This window comes from Erpetoichthys calabaricus, chromosome 6 (genome assembly GCF_900747795.2).
Source record: "Erpetoichthys calabaricus chromosome 6, fErpCal1.3, whole genome shotgun sequence".
Lineage (NCBI taxonomy): Eukaryota > Metazoa > Chordata > Cladistia > Polypteriformes > Polypteridae > Erpetoichthys > Erpetoichthys calabaricus.
The window spans coordinates 37,080,483-37,093,403 of record NC_041399.2 but is presented as its reverse complement, the minus strand read 5'-3'; the positions used below and the strand labels follow the sequence as shown (position 1 = coordinate 37,093,403).

The window sequence follows — 12,921 nt, the reverse complement described above, 5'->3', positions numbered from 1 at the left end:
AAATCTTTGCTGTGCTTATCCATATTATCCATATTACTAAACGAGAATGGTAAACCGGATATGGACGCAGGGACCTGCCTGTGGACGCAAAAGACATAGCGCGCAGGCGCCACACAAAGCCCCCCCTCCAACGAGAATGGTAAACTGGATATGCCCATAGCACACACAAAAAAAGGAGTCAGACGCAGGCTCCACACAAAGCCCATAGCACACAAAAAAAAGGAATCACACCCACGCCCCAGAGTGAAACGGGACAGACTACGGAGTACACACACTAACATAAATAAGAAATGAGACACAAAGCCCCCCTCCACTAACAGAAATAAGAAATGAGACAACGTGCCCATAGCACACAAAAAAGAGGAGTCAGACGCAGGCGCCACACAAAGCCCATAGCACACAAAAAGGAGTCACACACACGACCCAGAGTGAAACGGGACAGACTACGGAGTCCACACGGTGTCACCCATCAAGCCCGAGATTACAGCGCCCAAACCCAGTGTAAAACGGGACAGAATACGGAGTCGAGAAAGGTTCACAAATCAAACCCGACATGATACGCCACCCCAAAGCAAAACGGGACAAACTACGGAGTCCAGACAGGGTCACAAATCAATTGGAGTACAGAAAGCGCCAGACAGTACGCAAACATACTACAGATGCATGATCCACGCACCTCTAATAACCCACAAGCAAAAACACGATATAGTACAGAAACCCCACAAATACGGACTCCACAACATATTTGAATCACATTACAGTGATACAATATTTACAGTGCAACCACACAAGACACAGGCACAACACCTGATGGGCAATAAGAATAAACGAACACTCCGTATTAAAGGTTCGTCATCCTCACACGTGAAGACTATATAGCATAACTTAATCATCACATTACAGTCATACATTTTTAACAATTCAACCACAGAAAACGCTACGTATTAACAATGAGTGCAATCCATTATCCATGTTACTAACGCTAAACAAGGAAGAACTAATGTAATTGCGCTCACGCCTACAAAACAATAGACCAGATACCACTGTTAACGCGACGGGCTATATTATGTCCAAAGAATATTAATGTTGAAAGCCGCCTCTTTCTAAGTACTGACAAAATTGATTCTGCAAACGACATTGAACATCTTAATTTCCCTTTACAATATCTGAACACTATTAACCCAGCCGGATTGCCACAACACAATCTTAACCTTAAAATCGGAACAATTGTCATGCTATTAAAACATGTTAATACTAAACAGGGTTTATGCAACAGTACACGTTTAGTCATCAACACCATGTCAAACAATGTTATTGAAGCAAAAATACTTACAGGATCACATACTGACAATACTGTTTTGATTCCTAGAATTCACCTTACAAGTTCTGCCCTTGAATTGCCATTTACACTTGGGCGACGCCAATTTCCCAGTAAACCTGCATTTGCCATGACAATCAACAAATCCCAAGCACAGACCATGGACAAAGTTGGTATATACCTCTCTGAGCGCGTATTTGGACATGGACAACTTTATGTAGCCTTCTCATGAGTTCGGCGTTCATCTGACATTAAACTTAAAGTTATAAATACTCCAATACCAAGAAAAACTCATTCAAGGACAACAAACCATCTTTACTACAAATATTGTATATAAAGAGATATTCCAATAAATCTTTGTGATTTGCCATACAATGCGTTCTTTACTTCCTATCCACCATCTGAAACTGTGGAGGCAAAACAGGCACGGGTTCAAACCGAACGAGCTCAACTGATTGATATACGCCTACGTCTCAAACCGCAGAAGCAGGGCAAGCACGGGTTCAAAACAACGTAAGATCCTACAACGCGTGTCTGAAACTACGGCTGACCAGCGGGCACGGGTTCAAAACACTGGGGGTAGGCGAGCGAAGCGAGCAGGGGGTGGAGCCCCCTTGTTCCATCAGAATAAATAGCAGTTGATAACATTTCAGTATGTGGTATTTTGCTTATACACACAGTAGCAACATCTCCAAAGACAGAAGTGGGACAGTTTGTGTGTACTCATTCAAGGACAACAAACCATCTTTACTACAAATATTGTATATAAAGAGATATTCCAATAAATCTTTGTGATTTGCCATACAATGCATTCTTGCGTTCAGACTACTCAGACTTGACAGACCAGGCCCGAGTTTCCAAGTACAAAATCTGACTTGTGGGAGCGCTCCAGTTGAAAATTCATGAATCCTAGGTATGATCTTACTCATTCACTACAAAAACATACAAAAGCTCTTTATTGAAAAATAAATTTAATAGGTCAATTAAACAAACCATGTAAGTAAATCCAAACAAGACCTCATGCTTTACGTATAGTTGTGCTTGAAAGTTTGTGAACCCTTTAGAATTTTCTATATTTCTGCATAAATATGACCTAAAACATCATTTAACCATTCTTTGGTAGAACGACTTGTGTGCTTAGGGTCGTTGTCTTGCTGCATGACCCACCTTCTCTTGAGATTCAGTTCATGGACAGATGTCCTGACATTTTCCTTTAGAATTCTTTGATATAATTAAGAATTCATTGTTCCATCAATGAAGGCAAGCCATCCTGGCCCAGATGCAGCAAAACAGGCCCAAACCATGATACTACCACCACCATGTTTCACAGATGGGATAAGGTTCTTATGCTGGAATGCAGTGTTTTCCTTTCTCCAAACACAAGGGGGCTCCGCCCCCTGCTTGCTTCGCTCGCCTACCCCCGGCGTTTTGAACCCGTGCCCGCTGGGCAGCCATGTGTGAGGATGACACACGTTTAATACCGAGCGTTCGCCCGTGTCACTCTGGGGCCCCCCACTGTTAATACGGAGCTCCGTCCGTACTATTATGCGGTGCATTGTGGACTACTGCGGACCCTGTAGTTTCTCCCGTTTCAGTTTGTATCTCGGTCAGTCGAGCTTTTGTTTTTGAAGCTTTTGAATTCCGGTCTTCATTATCTGTAACCTGCTGTCCATGTGTTTGGCCCCCTCGTTTAACCTGTTTATGACGTTTTACTTTGCTTTCTACTCTGTCTTTCATTTCTGATCTCGCTTTATTCTGCTTTTGTTTCAATGACTCCTGGTGCGTGGTGAATATATTTTCCCTTTTTCGAGTAATAATTTTCATTTGTTTGCGATATTGTGATGTTTATCGTACTGTTAATAATGCATCACTGTAATGTGATTCACCTATGCTGTATAGTTTGGACGTGTGAGGATGACGTATGTTTAATACGGAGCGTTCGCCCGTATCACTCTGGGTCTCCCCACTGTTACTACGAAGCTCTTTCCGAACTATTATGCGGTGCATTGTGGAGCACTGTGGACTCTGTAGTGTTTCCCGTTTCACTTCGTATCTCGTTTAGTCGAGCTCTTTCTTTTTGGAGCAGTGCCTGCCTGGTCTGCGGCATTTCAGACGCACGTTGTAGGCGCCTGTGTTCATTAATTATATCCAGGCAGGCGTGTGTTTGTATCTCGGTCACTCGAGCTGTGTCGTGTTGAATACGTGCCTGCTTTGCCTACGCAGTTTGAGACGCACGTTGTAGGCATTCCAGTTTTCATCATCTGTAACCCGCTCTCCATGTGTTCGTCCCCATTCTTTAATCCCTTTATAAAGTTTTACTTTGTTTCCTACTCTGTGTTTTATTTCTGACCTCGCTTTATCCTGCTTGCGGCATGTCAGACGGTTCGTAGTCTCACTCGTTTTACTCTGGGCAGGGGGGCTTTGTTCTGTAACCTGCTCTCCATGTGTTTGTCCCTGTTCTTTAACCTCTTTGTGACCTTTTACTTTGTTTCCTTCTCTGACGGTTCGTAGTCTCTCCCGTTGCACTCTGGGGGGGGGGGGGGGGGGGGGGGGGGGGCTTTGTGTGGCACTTGCGCACTATGTCTTTTGCGTCCACGGGCCAATACTATCCACTTGCAGAGCCACAGCACCATACGTCACCGCAGTTTCAGACCCGCAGTTGTAGACCCGCAGTTGTAGACCCGGAAGTGACGTTTCAGGACTGACTTCGTAACATTACTTTCGGAAGGTTTCGGCCGGTCTCGGCAAGTAAGTCTTCTCCAAGTCAGAACTGACGTCACCGCAGTTTGAGGACGGAGAATCGGAAGATAACTTTTGGAAGGTTTCGGCATGTTTCGGCAAAGCCCGGAAAGTAATGTCGGGTCAAGGACCCGTTCAGAAATTAAAAGATAAAACTGAGAAGGAAAAAACAGTACAACAAACTAAATAATACACATCCTTGTGAAGTTCGGAGGGTTTCTGCCATCACCTCGTGTCATACATCAAACTAAACAATACGGATCGTTTCTGTGAAATACACTATTAACATTTACGTTGTGTTCGGGTGTGTAGGAACCATTTAACATATCGACAAAATTAAAATCGTTAAGATCTGTGTTACTTGAAAATAGTTTTTCGTTTACATTCATGAAACGAAATATACAATATAATTACAATGTTTGCACCACGTTAGATTTTAGTAAAACATTAATAATAAAAGTGATTACATTTTTTAAAATGTACTATGCATGCGTGCAATATTGTTCTAAACCAATTTAGAATAAACATTTTAGCCAATCTAATATTTTTAAACATGTATGTGAAGAAAACGGCAATACATGTTATACAGTACACTGAAATATGCTATATATTAATTGCCTTACATAGAACTGCTCTAGTTTTTGTCACTTATTATTATAAGCCACCAAAAAAATACTATTAATAACCCTAATTTATTTATATAGCACCCTTCCTATGCCAAAAATTCAGAAAGAACATCAAGACCTATATAACATTGGCTACAAATATTTCCACTAAATAAAGATAAATACAGGATATACAAAACATTCAAATAGAATAAAAGACAATAATCCAGACTAAAATACAACATATAATACTACAACAAATTTTTGAACAAATAACATAATTTGTGATAATGCAAACCCCGAGTCCCTGGACAGATAGAGGGGGTAAATTGAAAGAAGGGGCAGAATGTCAGGTCTGTTTAATGTCTTCTTAATCAAATGAGTTAAAAACAAATGAATGGAGTCAGCTGATGTCATTAATTTTGGGAGGTCATTCCACAGTCAGGGCGCTATATACAGGTGAAGACCCTGCTGTCACCCACAGAGTGCAGGTTAGTGGGCGGCACAGAATCGGAGGACCTTAGTGGGCAGGTCAGTAACAGAATTTGATATTCAATCCTGTAAGACATAGGGAGCAGTGAAGGTGCAGCAGGATAATAATAATAATAATTCATTACATTTATATAGCGCTTTTCTCAGTATGGCTGGGATGTGCTCCCTGTCGGTGGTCCGTGTCAGGACTCTTGCAGTTGAGTTTTGAATCAGCTGGAGCTGTGATATACGATTAGAAGTGGCACCTGCCAGCAGTTACTTATAATAATCAATGCTGGATGTGATAACAGCAGGGACAAGATTCTCACCATTAGAAAAGGACAGGAATGAGCAAACATAAGAAAGGTGACACAGGTGGAAGTTTAATATGGCTTACATGGGTGAAATAAGAAAAGGAGGAATCAAAGTGACACCGAGATTCTTTGCAGTAAAAGAACGTCTGATGAGATCATCACCCAGAATGGCTGAAGAGGAGCTTGTTTTCTTAAGTTGCACTTTAGTGCCACTTTGCAGGAGTTCAGTTATGTTGCAATTTCATTTTAAAGAGTTTTGCTCTGTTCAGGTTTTAATTTTACTTTAATTTCACTAAGGCAAGTTGTGAGCTGAGAAAGCTGTGATGAAGTGTCACTTTTAACACCGAAATAGATCTAAGCATCATCTGCATTAAAACGATAACCCAGTCCAAAGCTACGAATAACTTGCTCAAGGTGAAGCACAGAGATACAGAAGAGCAGAGGATGTCATTTCATTAACAAAGGGAAGTCAGATGGAGGAACTGCTGTGAAACCATATTTACACAAACTGGGACAGGGGCTCCTCAAGATGAAGGTAACAATGCTTAGCACAATAAGGAAAAATAAGCCAGAGCTCCCATCTCAACTGCTGGCCACACAGAATAGGCCAGTGAAGACCTTCATGTTTGTCTAAACAAATGACACATCCTTGGTGCACAATGTGACCTGCACAGGGATAGGAGATTCCATGGCCAGAAATGATAATGGACTATAATGCTACAAAAAGAGGAGTGGAGAATTTAGACAAAACATTACGCTGGATGCTGGCCACAGGCAATTTTTTCAACATATTGAACATCTCCTAAAAAATACTTTTGTCATCTGGACAACCTTGAACCGAGACTGGAACAGGGAGAAGGAGACAGAGCCATCTTGGAGGAGCAGGGTAAACCATTGGTGACACCTCACATGCTACTGGGACGACATGTGCCAAAGACCCCAGCATGTACAGCCATTGTGTTAATTCAACAGTCCAATCCACAGAGGAACCAATGACGGCACCTGTAGTGTGTATGCATAGTGAGTGTGTTTGTGTGTCTCACTGAGTGAACTGTACAGTTATTACAGTATTGTGTAGAAAATGAAAATATTAAGTTCTGCTTGATAAACACACAGAATGTGATCTGAGAGTAAAGAGTAAACAAGTTATTTACATTGATTGTTAAAATAAAGTGACCATCTGATTTAAAAAAAAAAAGTCCCTCAATAGTACATATGTAGAAAAAATGTAATCATAAATTGAGATTCAACACAATTATCTTTCATGCTTCTCAAAGAGAAATTAAAATACAATGTTTGTAAACTACTGTATTTGTGAAGGACTGAAGTGTGAGGCTATGTAAAACTATCATTGAGTGTACTTCAGTAATGTGTGTAGTGACTTATGATAAATATTACATTATTGCACAGCAGCATCTTCATAATGTCCAAGACCTCAAATCTTTCACTGCTGTACAAAATTATGTTCTGTCCTCCAAGGAAACCCTCAAAAAAAAAACACTACATTATTATTTCCAAAAGGAGACATTTTTACTAATTTTCGTGTTTGTTCTGTGATGAAATATTTTTAAAAATTATTTTAAAAGAGCCTTTAGATAGCACTAAGTGGGCTTTAAAAATACTAACATAAGTAAGAAGAACTAATATCAATATTTCAAAATGAGCAGCAGACCCAAAAAAAGACTTGCAGTTAAATTGTTTATTTTCAAAAACTATCCACCATCAAAGGAAAACAGAAAAATCAAAATATTATAAACTGAAATCAATAGAGTATTAATGCACAATAAAATACAAGTAACAATCAATGTAGCAACAGACAATAATTATACTGATTCATTAAATATGCAGTTTACTTTAAGTTTCATTTTATCCCGACATTCCTGAGTGAAAAGTTCCATATCATCCCTAAACTGAAAAATAAATACAAAGGGTTCTTTTGCCAAAATTAAATCTTCAGTTTCGACTGCATCGATGATGTCCTGGAGAGCTCGGCTTTGGTCCTCCTCCTCCATCTCCAGAAAATGGGGCTCAGACACGGCACCTCTGAACAACCGTCTATGTTGGCGCAACCATTTTACTGCAGTGTGGAGGTCCTTTTTTATTAGTGGTTCCTTTAGATAAAAGACCACAAAGAGAATTAAACAAAACATGTATTTCTACATGCCTATTTAAATAATATTAGATATTAACTGTATACCTCCTCACCTTTCGTGAACACCTTTGTCCTGTACGAAATATTCACACGTTAGCCACAGAGAAAGAGATAACTTCCAACAGCAAAATTCTCCAATAGAATAAAGCACCAGCACCTCCTGATCTAGGGTAAATCACACTGCCATGCAGAGGGAAAAAAACAAAGAACATTAAAACCAGTAACAGATATTAACAAATAATCAGAGACATAAGTGAAAGCTTACAGCTGTGAAGTCAAATGGTGCATTCAAGACAAGGTGCAGAGCATATTGTGGAGCACACAGAAGAATTATTTCAAATTAATATTTAATCTATTTGCATACAGTACAGTGCACACTCTACTTACTGCAATTTATTTATAGTGGTTCTAAAGTATTCCCAACCTAAAAAATAAGTTTCTTTGATTTTCTCACCATCAACATGAATACTCCACAATCCACTCACCCAACCAACTGCTGTGGAAGATTCCGAAATTGAAATGGATTCATATCACCTACTGCAAGTTACAAAGCAATGACCATTACTTGTAGTCCTCTCAATGACATCCCTATAAACTAACCTTGTTTTTAATTAGTATCCATGTGCCTGAAGATATTCGTTTTGTCTTGTTACTGTAACAAAAACAAATAAGTCTTTCACATACAAATGTAAATATCCAATATGTGCCGATAATTAGGTAGAGTAAGAAAATCTTGATGTAAGCAGAATACAAGCACAACTTCTTAAAGTAGGCATGTGTTTTTTATCAGTATTAGTGTGACTGCATTTTGCATGTGTATAACTTAAATATTTACAATACACTCTTGAATTAAAAAAAATTTGTAATGCTTAGAAACTTAAAACGTAATTAATATCAACCTCATTGTTTTAAATATTACATGTACACATAAATTGGTGATCAAAATTAGAGAACATTTATGAACACTTATTTTTTTCAAATATTGTTAATCTTAACTATGCAAAATGATACAGGTGATCACCAGTACCTAATAATTCAATACGAAATTTGCAGAAAGAAAATAAAAAGAAAGCAAAACAGGGGTGATATATACTGTGCATATTTCCTGGCTCTTGTAAGCTCTTCAGCCACTGTGTTTTGAATTAAATTAAGTCTGTTATCAGCCACAAAGCCTTACGGTGATCCATGTAGAAGTAATAAAAGCACAGATAAGTTATTTAGCATCATGGAATGCTAACATAATCTAAGTTTTGCAATATTTCTTAAGTAAAATGAAGGCTACTCTAGATACATATTTAGTATGTGTATCAAATGAAAGATCATAACTTTCACTGTAGATATACCCAAGTTTAGAATTAGTGTATCTTGAGTGATAGAGGCAGCTTTCGAACCAATGACTAGCACTTCTGTTTTGTTAGATTTCAACAAATGAAAATTTCAAGGAATCTACTTTCTACTAGGTAAACCTCTATTTTAGAACACTGAGATGGTTCATGTAGTTGATCAGATGAATATCATGGTCTATAGTATCAAATGTGGCACTTACTGTAGATGCTATACTATGGGCCTAAAAATGCAACCATGGTCAGTGGATTGCAAATCATTGAATACTTTGACTAATGCAGTACCTGGGTAAAAATGTTACAAGAGATTACATTTATTTGCAAAAAATATAGAGAACCGCTTACCTACACCTTTCTCTAAATTTTAGAAATACAAGAAAGATTAGAAAATTGGTCTATAATTTGATAGATCACAGTTAAAAAGATTTTTTTTACCTTAAGAAGAGGTTATTAGCCAGTATAAATAATGTAGATACATATCCAAGATTTAAAAACTAATTTATAATACTTAAATGTGGCTTACCAGAGAGAAAGTAAAAGATCTTTCACAAATGTAGTAAAAAAATGAAGGAAGATTTAGACTTGTTAACTAATGCACCAAATTCTGAACATTCAATTTGGGCAAAGGGTTTTAATTTCACAGCTTTCTTAAAAACAACATCATTTGACACTACTTCACTGGCTAAATAAGAAAACATAATTTATTATAAAGTGGTGTAGAATTTTGAAGCTTATCCCTAGATTACTTTCTCATTTAAAGACTTAATGTTCACTTCTTAACCGAACAGGAATACTGTATGTTTATTGTTTCATTTTCATTTAAAAAAGTCGCGCCCACCCCCCAAAAAAGAAAAGAATTAAAAGTTAAATAAACACCACGTTAACATTCGTTAGGAAATGAATGGATGGATGGATGGATGAATACAATTTATAAAATATATAACACAATAAAACGGAACTTAAAAGATCTTAATTTAAGTTAAATATCGTCTTAAAATACTGGGAATTTTCCGTTCATCAAGAACATAGACTGAACTTTGGGCAAAATGCATTTTTATCGCATTTTGCTGACAATGCAACATTAAGTGTCGATTTCCCCAGTTTTTATGATGCAAACCACCGTAACCAGTGTTGCAGTCATTAACAATTAACTCGCCTGCCAAAGATTACATACATGTAAACGTAACGTTAACTTTTTAAACTGTTTTGAAAAACGTTTTGCAAAATGTACAGTTTTATAATTATAGTTAAGAATAACAGGAATAATAATAACAATACCGTGCTGTTTTCTGTCATATTTTGTTTGTGCTCGAAAATGCTGCGCTCGTGCTAAAAACCAAGACTTGTGTTCGATAAATGGAGGTGATGTTTTCGGCTTGCCTAGAAATGGTAACGTCACTTCCGGGTCTAAAACTGCGGGTCTACAACTGCGGGTCTGAAACTGCGGTGACGTATGGTGCTGTGGCTCTGCAAGTGGATGCTTCTCCCACGGGCAGGTCCCTGCGTCCATATCCGGTTTACCATTCTCGTTTAGTAATATGGATAACGCTTTTCATTTAAACCAAAAAGTTCTATTTTGGTTTCATCTGTACACAAAACATTCTTCCAATAGCCTTCTGGTTAGTCCACATGATCTTTAGCAAACTGCAGATGAGCAGCAATGTTTTTTGTGGAGAGCAGTGGCTTTCTCCTTGCAACCCTGCCATGCACACCATTGTTGTTCAGTGTTTTCCTGATGGTGGACTCATGAACATGAACATTAGCCAATGTGAGAGAGGCCTTCAGTTGCTTAGAAGTTACCCTGGGGTCCTTTCTGACCTCACCGACTATTACATGCCTTGCTCTTGGAGTGATCTTTGTTGGTTGACTTCTCCTGGGTAGGGTAACAATGGTCTTGAATTTCCTCCATGTGTACACAACCTGTCTGACTGTGGATTGGTGGAGTCCAAACTCTTTAGAGATGGTTTTGTAACCTTTTCCAGCCTGATGAGCATCAACAACTCTTTTTCTGAGGTCCTCCGAAATCTTCTTTGTTCATGCCATGATACACTTCCACAAACATGTGTTGTGAAGAGCAGACTTTGATAGATCCCTGTTCTTTAAATAACACAAGGTACCCACTCACACCTGATTGTCATCCCATTGATTGAAAACACCAGACTCGAATTTCACCTTCAAACTGACTGCTAATCCTAGAGGTTCACATACTTTTGCCACTTACAAATATGTAATATTCAATCATTTTCCTCAATAAATAAATGACCAAGTATAATATTTTTGTCTCATTTGTTTAACTGGTTTCTCTTTATCTACTTTTAGGACTTGAGTGAAAATCTGATGATGTTTTAGGTCATATTTATGGTTCACAAACTTTCAAACACAACTGTACCTCTCATTAGCCAAACTTGGAACAACTGAATTGAAGGGCGATTAGTGAACAATCTGTTGCTTTGCCAGCACAAACAAATTGATTTAGCAGAGACTGACTGAAGTGCTAAAACATATAAGTGATGTAGTATCTATCTATCTATCTATCTATCAACCTCCTTCATTTAGATTTTTAAAATACATGTGAAAGTACTGCTCATCTGATGGATGATTCTTTATAGTTAGAATCATCGATGATTAAGAACTCTGTCATTGATCATTCCCTCATTTGTCATACAAATTCAATGCAGTAACAACAGAAAAGTATTTTGTTGTGTAAATTGTTTAAAAGGTATATATATATATATATATATATATATATATATATATATATATATATATATATATATATATATATATATATATATACTGTAAATATATACTGAATATATAGGCCTATATATATATATATATATATATATATATATATATATATATATATATATATATATATATATATATATATATATACTGAATATATATACTGCTAAAAAAATTAAAGGAACACTTTTTAATCAAAGTATAGCATCAAGTCAATGAAACTTCTGGTCTGGTCAGTTAAGTAGTAGAAGGGGGTTGTTAATCAGTTTCAGCTGCTTTGGTGTTAATGAAATTAACAACAGGTGCACTAGAGGGGCAAAAATGAGACAATCCCCAAAACATGAATGGTTTAACAGGTGGAGGCCACTGGCATTTTTCCGTCCTCATCATTTCTGACTGTTTATTCCCTAGTTTTGCATTTGGTTATGGTCAGGGTCACTTCTGGTAGCATAAAGGTGATACCTGGACCCTACAGAGGTTGCACAGGTAGTCCACCTTCTCCAGGATGGCACATCAATACGTACCATTGGCAGGTTTGCTGTGTCTCCCAGCACAGTCTCTAGGGCATGGAGGAGATTCCAGGTGACAGGCAGTTACTCTAGGAGAGCTGGACAGGACCGTTAAAGGTCCTTAACCCATCAGCAGGACCAGTATCTGCTCCTTTAAGCAAGGAGGAACAGAATGAGCACTGCCAAAGCCTTACAAAATGACCTCCAGCAGGCCTCTGGTGTGAATGTCTCTGACCAAACAATCAGAAACAGACTTCATGAGGGTGGCCTGTGGGCCCGACTTCCTCTAGTGGGCCCTGTGATCACTGCCCAGAACCGTGGAGCTCGATTGGCATTTGCCATTGAATACCAGAATTGTCAGGTCCACCACTCGTGCCCTGTGCTTTTCACACATGAGAGCAGGTACACCCTGAGCACATGTGACAGGCATGAAAGGTCTGGAGAAGCCGTGGAGAACGTTATGCTGCCTGTAACATTGTTCAGCATGACCGGTTTGGTGGTGGGTCAGTGATGGTCTGGAGAGGCATATCCATGGAGGGACGCACAGACCTCTACATGCTAGACAACGGTACCTAGACTGCCATTAGGTATCGGGATGAAACTACGGCCTCAGGTGGCGAGAGTATGCAGGCAGTTCCTGGAAGATGAAGAAATTGGTACCATTGACTGGCTCCCACGCTTGCCTGACTTAAATCCAACAGAACACCTCTGGGATATTATGT

The 12,921-nt window shown here is 38.6% G+C and overlaps 1 long non-coding RNA gene across 1 annotated transcript; it reads right to left on the bottom strand.

Moving 5' to 3' along the window:
* Window positions 1–7,651: 7,651 nt before the first annotated feature.
* Window positions 7,652–10,419, bottom strand: LOC114653888 (uncharacterized). The gene is made up of 3 exons (XR_003716584.2): window positions 10,221–10,419; window positions 8,200–8,251; window positions 7,652–7,779 (listed from the first exon to the last, which is right to left on the bottom strand). It is a non-coding gene; the product is annotated as an uncharacterized LOC114653888 (long non-coding RNA).
* Window positions 10,420–12,921: the final 2,502 nt, after the last annotated feature.